Genomic DNA, 12,194 nt, shown 5'->3' with positions numbered 1-12,194 from the left:
CCGGAGCGGCGTTCGACTCGCTCCAGCCCCAAAAGACCCCTGATTTTTTCTGAGCTTCTAGGAGTGTAGTTTTTAATAGTTTCCAAGCTTCCCCAATGGTTTTGACCCTTTCTACTTTTCCTTTCAGTTTCTTCCTCACATGTTCCCTCATATCAGAGAAGTTACCCCTTTTAAAGTTAAAAGTGGTTGTGTCAGTCTTTTTGGCCAATTCCCTATTTATACAAATGTTGAACTCAATAGCATTATGGTCACTGTTCCCAAGCGGTACAATCACTTTTATATCTCTCACCAGGTCTTGGGCTTTACTTACGACCAAATCTAGAATCGCCTCTCCTCTGGTAGGTTCCGTGACCATCTGCTCCATAGCACAGTCATTGAGAGTGTCTAGAAACTCAATCTCTTTCCCCCCAACTAGAACACATATTGACCCAATCAATCTGTGGGTAGTTAAAATCACCTATTACAACATAGTTTTTTTGTCTAGCCGCTATCTCTAATTCATTCGTCATTTTATAATCCTCCTCTATCTTTTGATCTGGTGGGCAATAACAAACTCCCAGTGTTAAGTTTCCTTTTGGGCCCACTATTTCAACCCATAGCATTTCCAGAAGCAAATCCAATTCTCTTACCCTCTCAATCTTACTGGACTGTATACCCTCTCTGACATACAGAGCCACCCCACCTCCAACCCTTCCCCCCCATCCTTCCGATATAGTTTATAACTGGGAATCACCATATCCCACTGGTTTTCCTCATCCCACCAGCATCCCACCAACATGCTGCCTCTCTCCCACTCCCCTTCCCTTTATTTCATCATATGCATCCAATGACATTCATACTGGCTGATCTTCTGACACAGCATTGGCTAGAAGGATGAAGGATGTATAGAAGTTAGATGTAAACTTCAGGACTTTATTTTTGAATTGCCACAGACTCTCTGTGGTAGTCTTGGACAAGCCTCTGAACACCTCTAAAAGTACTCTTTCTCCATAACTAGAAGATAGATGCATATGAGCTCTACATTAGCAGCTACTGCAGCAGACACACCATCATAAGGTGTGCATATTGTATGGTGACTGTTAAATACTTGTTGGCACATGATGACATTTCTTGGTCATTGTTAAGATTCTAGGGTGTCAGATGTTCACGTTGTGAAGTGTGTTGCCAACATTTAAACCTGTGATCTGACAAAAATGTCCCTTATGCTAAAAAAAAAACACCCTCTTTTTCACTGCTGTTATCACAAACTCTAGCATGACCAAGAAGTATACCTTTATGTGTATCAAGTTCAGTTCTAGCCTGCTTGCTACTGAAATGCTGCATTATGAAAAGGAAAAAAGACAGGGAAGCTTTAGAAAAATCCAAACCCAAGACAGTCTGATTAGCATCGGCTTTCATGTGTAACAGAGAAGTATCTTCTTCCCACTTTACAAGACTACTACAGCTTTCCCTTCCAACCTTTTGAACACGGACTTGCATAAAACAGAAGGGAGGGCCCACAGAGAACCCAGCTCAGCTCTCCAGTGAATGGATCTTTTCCAGCCAATAATGAAGCATGGTCAGATCCTTGCAGACTGCTCATCACTGCACTGCGGTCTGTCTACTGGGCTACAGTCCAATAAGGAAAGTAACCCTTTCCTCTTCAGCAAGCATGCTACAGACAAAGGAGCTTGCAGCTCTCAGAGGGCAGTTTTACACACTATGTTTTAAAATCTATTACCAAAGTACTTTACATCATGATGAATACTTAGTGTTTATATAGTGCTTTCAGTGTTCAAAGCATTTCACAAACATTTTTGATGTAATCCTTAAAACAGCACTGTAAAATAAGCTGTAAATGTTATTATACCCACATTGCAGACTGCGAAGTGAGGCTGACAGTGGCTTGCCTGAAGCTACCTAGTGAGCTTGTGGCAGAAGTGAGACTGGAACTGGGAACCCCCAAGATCATAGCTCATAGCTATGCAAGCCAGCAAGGTTTATACTGCATACTGCACTTACCACTGCTCATATCATACAAGTTCACACCACACACCAACAACACTCATATGTGCAGTGATAAAAACATCTGCCACCATGTCACGTGTGTAGCTATCCGTACTCTAAAGTTTCAGTGCAACTGACTGTACAAGCCAGTAGGATATATTCATTAGAGTGGTTTACTGAATTCACCTATTCTGGGGCAGCACAGTCTCAAATTGCTCCTCATGTAGGCATGAGAACAGCAGGGACCATTCTCTGCTCCCCTCCTCCCCTCCTCTCCTTCAATTGCACTAAAAAGTTCTAGGACTACATTCACAGGTATTGTAAAAATGCAACAAGCTTTGTCAGAGCAGCACCAGAAGGCTGTGGCAATGTGCTGTAACTGGCAATGAGGTCAAAAGGATGTTTTGAGGCTGCATCCCAAAGTAAGAGAAGAATGTCATTTTGGGGAGCGTCATGAAACCTCACAAGGATTCTTGCTGGTCAAAGACTAACTCAGCCTTTCAGAACGGTAATGGCCACTGTAAATTCCTTACAACGATATGATCCCAGAGTGAGGGAAGAACCCTCACCCCAATTTGGCTTTGGACATCATCATGTAGCCAAATCTGATTTTGCTTCATGATAGCATCATACAACCAACCACAATGTGGCAAATACTTTAAGCTCTCACTGTGGCATTGTGTCAGTCTGCCAGACTAAGCCAGAGAGACCTTGGAGCAATTCTCTACCCAGTTATGAAACCCACTGGGTGACACTAGCCAGCCACTCTCTCTCTCATCTTCATGGGGTCGTTGTGACACCCCACACACTCTTAATAGAGACTAAGCTGTTGTTGTTCTGCACAGTCTCCAGAAGCTGTATATGCTGCAGAAAGCTAGTATGAAAGAAACTATATCAAGAATGCTGAAGGTCTAGAGGCAAGAGCAGGTAGAGAACAGCTAGGACAACAAATACCTTGAAATAAAAGCCAACACCTGCCACAGAGCCATGGCTGACCAGAAGTACTTGTAGCATGGCACTATAACAATATTTTGGGTCAGAACAATGTACAGGCTGTTTTCATGTTCCTGAACAAATAGCCCAGTTTAATGTGAATTTCCCGATTGGTCATTATTCGTTGTGTTATTTGGCATCTAGTGTAGCACATGGTATCCTTCTTTCACCAACGATTATATGCTTACTGATCAAGGAAGAACATTGTTTTATCACTCTGATTACCATCTCAGAATTTAGTGCTCAGGAAAGGGAGGAAGTGAATATTTCAATGTACTTTGCATGCCTTGCCATTTCATTTCCTCTCCTCACCCCACAAATGTACATCTTTCACCAACGATTACATGCTTACTGATCAAGAAAGAACATTGTTTTATCACTCTGATTACCATCTCAGAATTTAGTGCTCAGGAAAGGGAGGAAGTGAATATTTCAATGTACTTTGCACGCCTTGCCATTTCATTTCCTCTCCTCACCCCACAAATGTACATCTTAAGATTGTCTATATATCTTTGCCTCCTGTATGCAAAAGTTCCAGGCTTCGAATGATCACATTCTTTTTGGCTTGAGAACGAGATACTACCAACTGGAACAAGAACAGTGTCATCTGAATATCCATATTCAGCACAAAATAATGTTAGGGATGTACAATATAAATCTTTCTCCCAAAAAACAACTGCCCAGCACTATTATTTCCCCCCCCCCCCATGATAGTCATATTAAAGGAAAATAAATAGGCAATGACTCTCAGGTAATTTCAGTCCTTTCCAGATAAACATAAGCCACTGAAAGAAAAGGTAATGAAATAGCAGGCTCAGTTCGTGTAAGGATGACCAGCTCCCTGAAAATGGCTACAAGCTTTAACCCAAGAGAGCATTCTTGACATCTTAGGAAAAGTGACTGAAATTTCCACCCAAGATTCAGCAGCCTTCGTGACTTTCAAGAGGGAGAAGATCTCTGTTCAGGTTTGGGAAGGTCTGGTTTCAATCATTTTTTGAAGAAACTTCAGCACGGTTGTGAAAGCCTTTCTGATCAATGATTTACCCTAGTGGAATGAATGGATGAGATTTGTCCATGTCCCTGAAACGAACAGATCATGAGCATTAACCATCTAAGAGCTCTAACAATACCATTTCCCCAAAAATAAGACCTACCCAAAAAAATAAGCCCTAGCAGGATTTCTATGCAATAAGCCCTAGTGTGTCTTCTTGAGAAAAAATAAATATAAGACAGTGCCTTATTTTCGGGGAAACACAGTACCTTTTCTTCTCTAAAATTTCATTATTATTATTTTTGCTCATCTTTTTCTTCAGGGCCTTCCTGCCCCACCCTCTCCTCTCCTGGGGATGATGGACCAGTTAGCTACACATTTACAAAGGTACTCCTAACAGCCAGAGCTATTCATTTTAACATGTCATCTCCAGCTCTGTGAATTCAAACCAGTCCATTCTGCCAGGACACGGATCAATGGTTATTTTTAAACCATGTAGGCGGTATGCAAGACAGCTATTATACACCAACATTTGAGCCTTTGGCACCAGAAAGGTTTTTAATGCCAATTGAAACAATTAGCTTAATAGTGTTTTATTTCTCCTGGAGCAATACTGCAGGCACAAACTCCACCCAGTCCAAAGGGTGGGGCACTTACTAGAGCATTTGCAAAGCTGGATAGCTCTTATAGCTACCGCACAAGTCAGTGCCATGTTTTAAAGTTCCAGTCACCAACAAAAGGAGGATTTAAGGATTTCCCCCCTCCTCAGCACACAATTTATTTGGAGCTGTTGGACTTAAACTAGAAGGCCACAAATGTTCTGTATGTGCTATATCACTTAGCTGCGGTCCTCAAGAATCTAAGCATTTTTACTGATCAAATGTGTTTCTGTCCTTAGAGTTGAAGGAAATGTAAAGCCCTCAGTTTTAAAATGCAAATAAATAAAAACATTTAATAATTTATTCACAGAATTTTTTAAAAGCAAGGTTCATAGTCTCCCCCCCCCCCAAATAATTTGGTCATCAATAACATATCGGTTCAGGAACATACTACATTTGCAGCAAGGTCCTCAGCCTCTTAAGCTCAATGACTTTAATGGATTTACATGTCATTCTGCTTAAGATGGTGCTGATAAAGTCATAAAGGACCCAAAGCACTACAGCTAATGGCTGTAGCCTGATGTTTGTCCCTGAAAAGGCCTCAGTACTTTCGGTGTGCTGGGACCAGCTCCATGTCTCTTGAGTGTCGATCAGAAAAGCAAGTAATTTTATTTTCTGTCTCTTTGTAACACACAGCCATAGAGTGGCTTTCCTCTAGCCTCCAACATTTGAGACAGGAGTTGGGTGGGCAAGTGTATATGCTAAGCTTTACACCTACATGTATTTTATGGACCAAGATAGACACGAAGCATCAGTATTTTTCTGCAGACTGAAGTCTGGTAACAGTTTGGACAAATGCCTAACATGTCCTCGGTATGCCGCCAAGTTTTCTTGAGCTAAATTGGGCTAATCGTCACTACTTTAGAGATTTGGTGCCACTCAAGAGTCCAGCACAGCCACAACTTTTCCCCCAGAAGGCACATGGGCGTTAAGGAGTTTTTCACCATCGCCTGCTGCCCAGTTTAGTTACAGAGCTCTGTACCTATATTTATGTGATGCTTTTATATCAGGTTAAAAAAAAGAAACAAACTAGAAACGCTGGAACTCTTTCAAGGTTAGCATCCTTGGCTGGTTGCCCAGGCCACACCTACCGGCTCCTCCAGACACAATAACCAATGAAGCCACAAATTTGCCAGCAAAATAAGATAGAAGCTTAGAATACGAGGCTCTTTAAAAAAGGCAAAGCAAGCAATCTCCGTTAAACAGAAAATGCAGGATGGCAAAAGTTAGTCTGAAATAAAACCACACACCATTTTGCAGTTGCCACAACAGCAGCTCCCCTTCTACCACTAGACCCCCCCCCTCCTCCTTTCCCCCAAGGAAAACTCTTTCCAGAGACCGAGAAAGGCCCTCGCTTCTCCCCTTCCCCCCATTCTCAAACTTACTTGTCAAGCCAAGGCGTTTTCGGCTAGGGCAAATTAAAGGAGCAGCGTCCCTTGCAAGGCAGCCGGCGGCGGTCGAGATAGCAGAAAGAAAGGCTGACCTCAACGCAGTGCAGCTGTTTCCTCTCCTCGGCTTTGCTCGAGTAGCAACGTCACACGCTCCAGAGCCTTCCAATCCTGGCTAGCCCTTGCTGACACCCTTGCCTTCCCAGGTGGGGAAAGCCACACCGGCTGCGTCGCCTCTCGCTCGTCCGCAGTACTACGTGGGGAGGGTAGCGGAATATTGGATGGCCTCTGAAAGCAGACATGCTGCTGTGGGGTCACTTTCCCTGGAAGGGGGAGGGGGGGATCTGTTAGGTATTCCTAAACTGTAATTCCCTGCATGCTTACTTGGAAGTAAATCCCACTAAAGAAAGTTAGCTTTTCTTCTGAGGGAGCATGTGTCGGTTTGACCTGTATTGGGTGTTTTGTCTCTGAGGGCATTGTACAAGCAAACAAGTTTGTGTGTGTGGTTGTGAAAGCCATAAATGTGAGAGAGAAGACCGAAAAGTGAAATGTTTGCTTTGGCAGTACTGCAGGAGGAAAAGAGGTGGCGGAGAGAGAAAGAATGATCTAGATAGGAGAAGTTAGAAAGATGCGTACCAAAAGGCCAAGGGACTAGGACCACTTGTGTTCACCAGTTGGGTCTTACCGGTTATAATTTTTAAAAATTAGATGTGCAAACTTAACTGGAAGTGATGAGTGTCCAAACGAGACTCTTACCTAATGGTGCAAAGTATACAGTTCTGTCAGAAATGGCCCATCCTTATTTCCCCCAGCAGTTTAAATGACCGAGGCAGGAGAAACAGAATAGGGTTTAAAGCATCATTTGCAAAAATAAAGCAACACTCAGGCTCCTATAGGGCCAGTAATTCCAAGTGTCAAAAACCATAGAGAGGCCTCTTTTTTAAATGTGAAGATTAAACATATATTTAAAATGATCCAATACCATTCTTTCCCAGGATCCTGTTCAGATGGTTATAAACCTTGGTTGTAGCTGGAGGCTCAAACTCTTGAGTGTGAGGAGAAGGGCAAGAGCCAAAGAGGTTTTGGCTAATGATGCTTGAACACCTGCCAATTCAGCTCACCTCCTATGTGCTGGTTGTGAACGGGGAGCTGATTTTTTGAGGATCAGATTAGTTGTTTATCTCTCTTTTTGTGGCTGTTCATCAGGTTGCTTCACTGTGTCCTTTCCTTACCATAGGGCACAACACAATTGGCCTTTGGTATATGTGCATTCTCACACAGCCCAGTTGAGGTCTACACCCCCTCCCCCTCCTCAGGCAATTGTTTAAATAGACAATTAAATCAGTCATAAATAAATGTATTTTAATAAAATCCTACCCTTCAGGGTTTGGCTATTTATTTATTTATTGAATTTATACCTTGCCCTACAGCCAAGGGCGTGGTATAAATCCTTATACTAATCCTTAGTGACTCTAATGGCTGCTGATCTGTTTGAATTGGCAGCATCTTTCTACATGTGTGGTTTTCTGTTTCAGCAGGCATTTGTTGCTACTCAGCAAAAATTGAACAGGCTGGGTGATCAGCTAATCTCTTGCTACTCAGCAAAAAGTTCAAATGTTGAGCATGTTCATGGTCAAATTTGCAGCATCCCTAATCTTGGCCCTTCTGTTCTCAGACCACTCCCTTCGGATGAGCCAGCAAATGAGTCCAGGACCAGCCCAAGACATAGTTGTTTGTTTGTGCGTGTGTGTGTGTGTATAAGCAACTTGGGCTCCCTTTGGGGAGAAAAGCATTGTATTTTACAATACAATGGGTGCAAGCTATTTAAAGAAGAGTTCTCTGATGAGAAGTGACTATTATAAAGCAAGCCAATCCTATGCATGTGTATTTTGGAAGCAAACCTCAGTTGGCAGCAGAGCTGATACCCCAAAAAGTGAACATAGTAAGCCCTTAAAACTTTGATTATCCTTTTAGCTGATATTTTCTTCTTCTTCTTTCAGAATGCAGTGTCAGTGCTTAGCTTTCTCCTCAACCATTTCCATCACTGAAAATCCTCTTCTCCAAGTGTTCTCTCTCTTTTTTTTTTTAAATGTGACTAACTTTTGCTGGATTGCACCTACAGTGTTAAAACTGCAATAGAGACCCACAAGATTGTTGGAAGGTATGAGCTTTTGAGACTCAGAGATCCCTTTGTCAGTGTTAGAACTGAGCCAGATCCAGTCCTTGAAATACATTTGTTAGCTGTAGCCGTGACAGAAACAGCAGCTCCCAGGAACTGGGAAGAAAAAGAGCGGAACTAGGGAAGGTCACACGGCTCCCTTCAAGTTCCATCTCCATAAAACAAAAGCCTCTAGCCATCTACTGCATATAGAGGGATTTGCTCCCCCCTCCCCTTCTTTGTGAAGGACACAGTTTTGTAAAAGGCACTGTTTGGAGGCTGTCTCCCCCCTTCTCAGTGAGATTTTATCTTTGTACAATTTTTTTCTATTAGTTTTTTTTCTGGAAAATTGTGTCTGAATAAGGCAAAGCCTAACATACTTCCACTATGGCACAGTTTTTGTTTGCTTTTGTTTTTGCTTTCTCAGTGCTGTTATCTGCTCTGTTTGCTGAACTGTCCCCCTGCCATTCTTACGGTGACAATAGCTTGGCCATAGAGATAACCTCCTTGCTTACTGTGCTTTAAATTTGGCTTTTTGTTAATTAATTTCAGAGTATGACTGAGCAAGCTAACAAGGCTGATACTCTGATTTATCATTAGTGGTAGCTTTTGCGAAGCAAGCGGTGCAGGGGCACATGGGCCTGAATCCCAAGCGGCGAGTCGCTGCTGGGAAATTAGCCCCACATGCTGCGGCCCCCACCCCACTTGCAAAAAGACCCTTTTGAGAGCAGAGCTGTGGCCGACAACAGCCCCTCTCCCCTCCCTGCTGAAAGAGTTAAAGGGCCCTTCAGCTGATTGGTGGGCCACATGCTTCCCACTTATCAGCTGAAGCCCTTTAAATCTCTGGAGGAGGGGAGGGAGAGGAGTGGCCGTGGGTGGCCGCTCTTGGGGGCCTCCTGGTTGGCAGCAGATTGGAGCTCCCAGAAGCGGGGGAACCCCCACCTGGACCTAGGGGCTGGCAACCCTAGCATAATGTCACCATTATGCAGACTCTCATCTGGAGAACTGGGTTTGATTCCCCGCTCCCCCACATGCAGCCAGCTGGGTGACCTTGGGTCAGTCACAGTTCTCTCAGAGCTATTCTCTCAAGAGCAGTTCTCTCAGAGCTCTCTCAGCCCCGCCTACCTCACGGTGTCTGTTGTGGGGAGAGGAAGGGAAGGAGATTGTAAGCCACTCTGAGACTCCAAGTGAAGGGCCGGGTATAAATCCAACTCCTACTCCTACTCCTCCATATCAGTTTGATCCATTTTCAAATGCTAAGTTAACATTATGGCCGATCCAGATCTAAGCAATGGAAATAAATCTTCCCAATCTTTTTAATGGAATTTTTTTCTTTTAAAAATTCTATTTAGTTGCTGGATTTTGGTTCCTTCCCCTCATTGTTCTTTTTGCTGTCTTTTTTTTAAAAAAGGCGTGTGTGTGTGTAGTTTAATCCAAGACCAGAAGTCTGGAATAGAGAATTTGAATGGGCCTCTGTGGAGATGATGAAAAGGCTGTTTGCTTTAGTTTCACTTCTCATAACAGCTGCCTCCCAAACTGTTGTTAGATACCATAACATGTGAGGGTCCCAGGCATCCCAGCTGTCCCAAAGCAGCTGTCTGGCCATGATCCAAAGGTGTACAGGAACTGGACTCTGCTGTAATCACTCTGGATATTTTCCAAGAGTCCAATCATGTTTTCCTGTATAAAGTTTAGGGAGGCAATACCTTTGTGTAACACTGTGTAAGAACCACACTGTCTAATTCTTGGGAGTAATCAAGTCCATGGGAACTTACTTCCAAGTAAGCATGAGTAGGATTTATTTAGTTAGTTGAGTATTTTTTCTATCGCACAACTCTCAGCCAAACTGCTTCTTGAGGCAGCTAATGAGAGCTAACATACAGTAACAATAGGACTGCAGCCTTCATCTTAAACAGGGATCAAGTATCCCAGTTATCTACCAAGAATTGCCTCATTAGTTATCAAACACACAACTATTTATTTATTTATTTATTTAGCTGCTTACACCCCACTTTTCTTTTCAGTGGGACCCATATGGGATTATTTATTTACTTACTTCTATATAGTTTGCCTTTCTTGCTGAGACTCAAGGCAGGTTACAAAATTAGAAAGCAATGAAATAAAAATGGTACAAGACGATAAATAGTGCAAAAACGGGATTACAAGAATGAGAAGAAATGCAAGAACGAGAAGAAATGCAAAACAGTGCACTAAACTACAATCCCATTTCCTTCAGAAGAATTCCATTTTACACATTCTGTGAATGGTAGAAGTGTAGTAGCTTAATTTTTTCCTCTTCTATTTAACTCTCACAATAGCCCTGAGAGGGAGGTTAGGCTCAGAAAGAGGGATGTTTGCATGGCATAATGAGGATTCAAACCTCAGTCTCACAGCTCTTACACTCTAACCACTACAGCCAGAAGTAAATGAGAAACTGGGCAATGTGAGGTTCTCCCAACGCAATTATTTTTACCTGCAGCCAAATGGTAGCTAGAGGGAACTTATTCCCCTAAGTATATGAGGGCCTGATTTGGATTGGGACTGTAGCATGGGGTGGGAGAAGGGCCTCCAGTTTTCCCTGCTGTGCCGTTTTCATTAACCCAAATAGCCTCAGGGGCATTATTTGTCCCACAACAAGGCTAAAAACACTTTTCCGTGACTGTTTCAGCTTCCCCATACAATACCACAGTTGCAGGCTGAATCAGGTCCTGGTGTGTTCAGGGAAATAAATTCCCCAAAGCTGCTCTCTGGCTGTGGGGAAGGAGACTTTGGTTGGGAGAAACCCATCTTGGCCCGTGGCCCAATGTCTTGTCTGGTTCAGGCCTATTCCACAGCCTTTTCTCTAAAATTCTTGTTTATAATACATAATATCTTGCACAATGAGGTAATATCAATCAGTAAATTGGACAGGGATTTCAACATGATCACACTGTAATCATTACACTGTCTCAATTCTTCATGTTTGGCTGAAAGCCCCATTTCTGGGAATCATGTGAGTAAGTGAGGCTCATAGAACTGCAGGTCTGTAAAGCACCTCATGTACATTTCATCTAGTTGATAGGATTAAGGAAAACAGATCTTGAAAGAGAAGGGGGGGAACCATTAAATAAAAAGTAGGAAAGGGCAAAGTGTTCCTTGGCAGAGGCACAAAACAAAGAATAGATCTTGCAGTATAAAGCCCTATAGCTGAAGCCAGTGAGCCAGCCTTTATGATTCCAGGGGGTGAAAAAAGAGAATTACCAGAATGTCATTCCACCCTCATCCAAACCATCACTCTGAGGCTGCATCTATTCGGTGATGATTATTCATTTTTCCTGTGTTGCCAAGGCAAACAAAAAGGCATTTGCTATGGCAACAGTGTCCACATGGTGTTTCTCCCTGTACTTCTCTTTCCCCAGCCAACCATGGCTGCTATCTCTCCTTCCTGGTTTGTTTTTTTTAGCAAAATGGCAGTTGACATACCACCATAGTGTTGTTACAATGATATGCCAATTACTGATTTTAAGCTATACCATTATACCAATTATTGATTTATTTTTTTTAAGTCCAAAAAAGCCCTCCAGTGTTGGAAGGGGGTAGAATGCTAGCCATGGGGACTCAGGCAAGGAAATGGTGCTGATGTGGGTGGGGCCTGCAAAACTATGCACCTTCGCATCCACACATCGTAGAAAGTGCTTTGACTGTGATCTTTCCCAAAATATTGTACCAAACAAGGTTTATTTATTTATTAAATTAGATTTGCTAGGCCGCCCTTCCCTACAAATAGGGCTCAGGGTGGCTTACAACAGAATAATAACAGTTAAACAATATTAAAACCATTAAAAGAGATCTGTGGATGAAAACAAGAAACATATACCAGATGGTGGGAAATCAGCTCCCCTAACCTCCTTGGTGAGGAGCTGCGGTGGCTCAAGTGGTTAAGACGCTGAACTGCAGGCTGTGGAAGGTCGGTAGTTCAGCAGTTCAAGACCCAGGTGCCGCATGACGGAGTGAGCTCCCGTCTCCAGCTCCAACTCCTG

The 12,194-nt window shown here is 43.0% G+C and overlaps 1 protein-coding gene across 2 annotated transcripts in view; it reads right to left on the bottom strand.

The window, feature by feature from the left end:
- The window catches only part of ANXA6 (annexin A6), a 68,364-nt gene extending 62,215 nt beyond the window's left edge, over positions 1-6,149 (bottom strand). For both annotated transcript variants that reach the window (XM_015425871.1, XM_015425872.1), the window contains exon 1: positions 6,015-6,149. The gene's annotated coding sequence lies outside the window, so the exon portion shown is untranslated. The remainder of the gene's footprint in view (positions 1-6,014) is intronic.
- Positions 6,150-12,194: the final 6,045 nt, after the last annotated feature.

Source organism: Gekko japonicus, unplaced genomic scaffold (assembly GCF_001447785.1).
Source record: "Gekko japonicus isolate JY-2015 unplaced genomic scaffold, Gekko_japonicus_V1.1 scaffold2607, whole genome shotgun sequence".
NCBI lineage: Eukaryota > Metazoa > Chordata > Lepidosauria > Squamata > Gekkonidae > Gekko > Gekko japonicus.
This window is presented reverse-complemented; position numbering and strand designations above follow the sequence as displayed.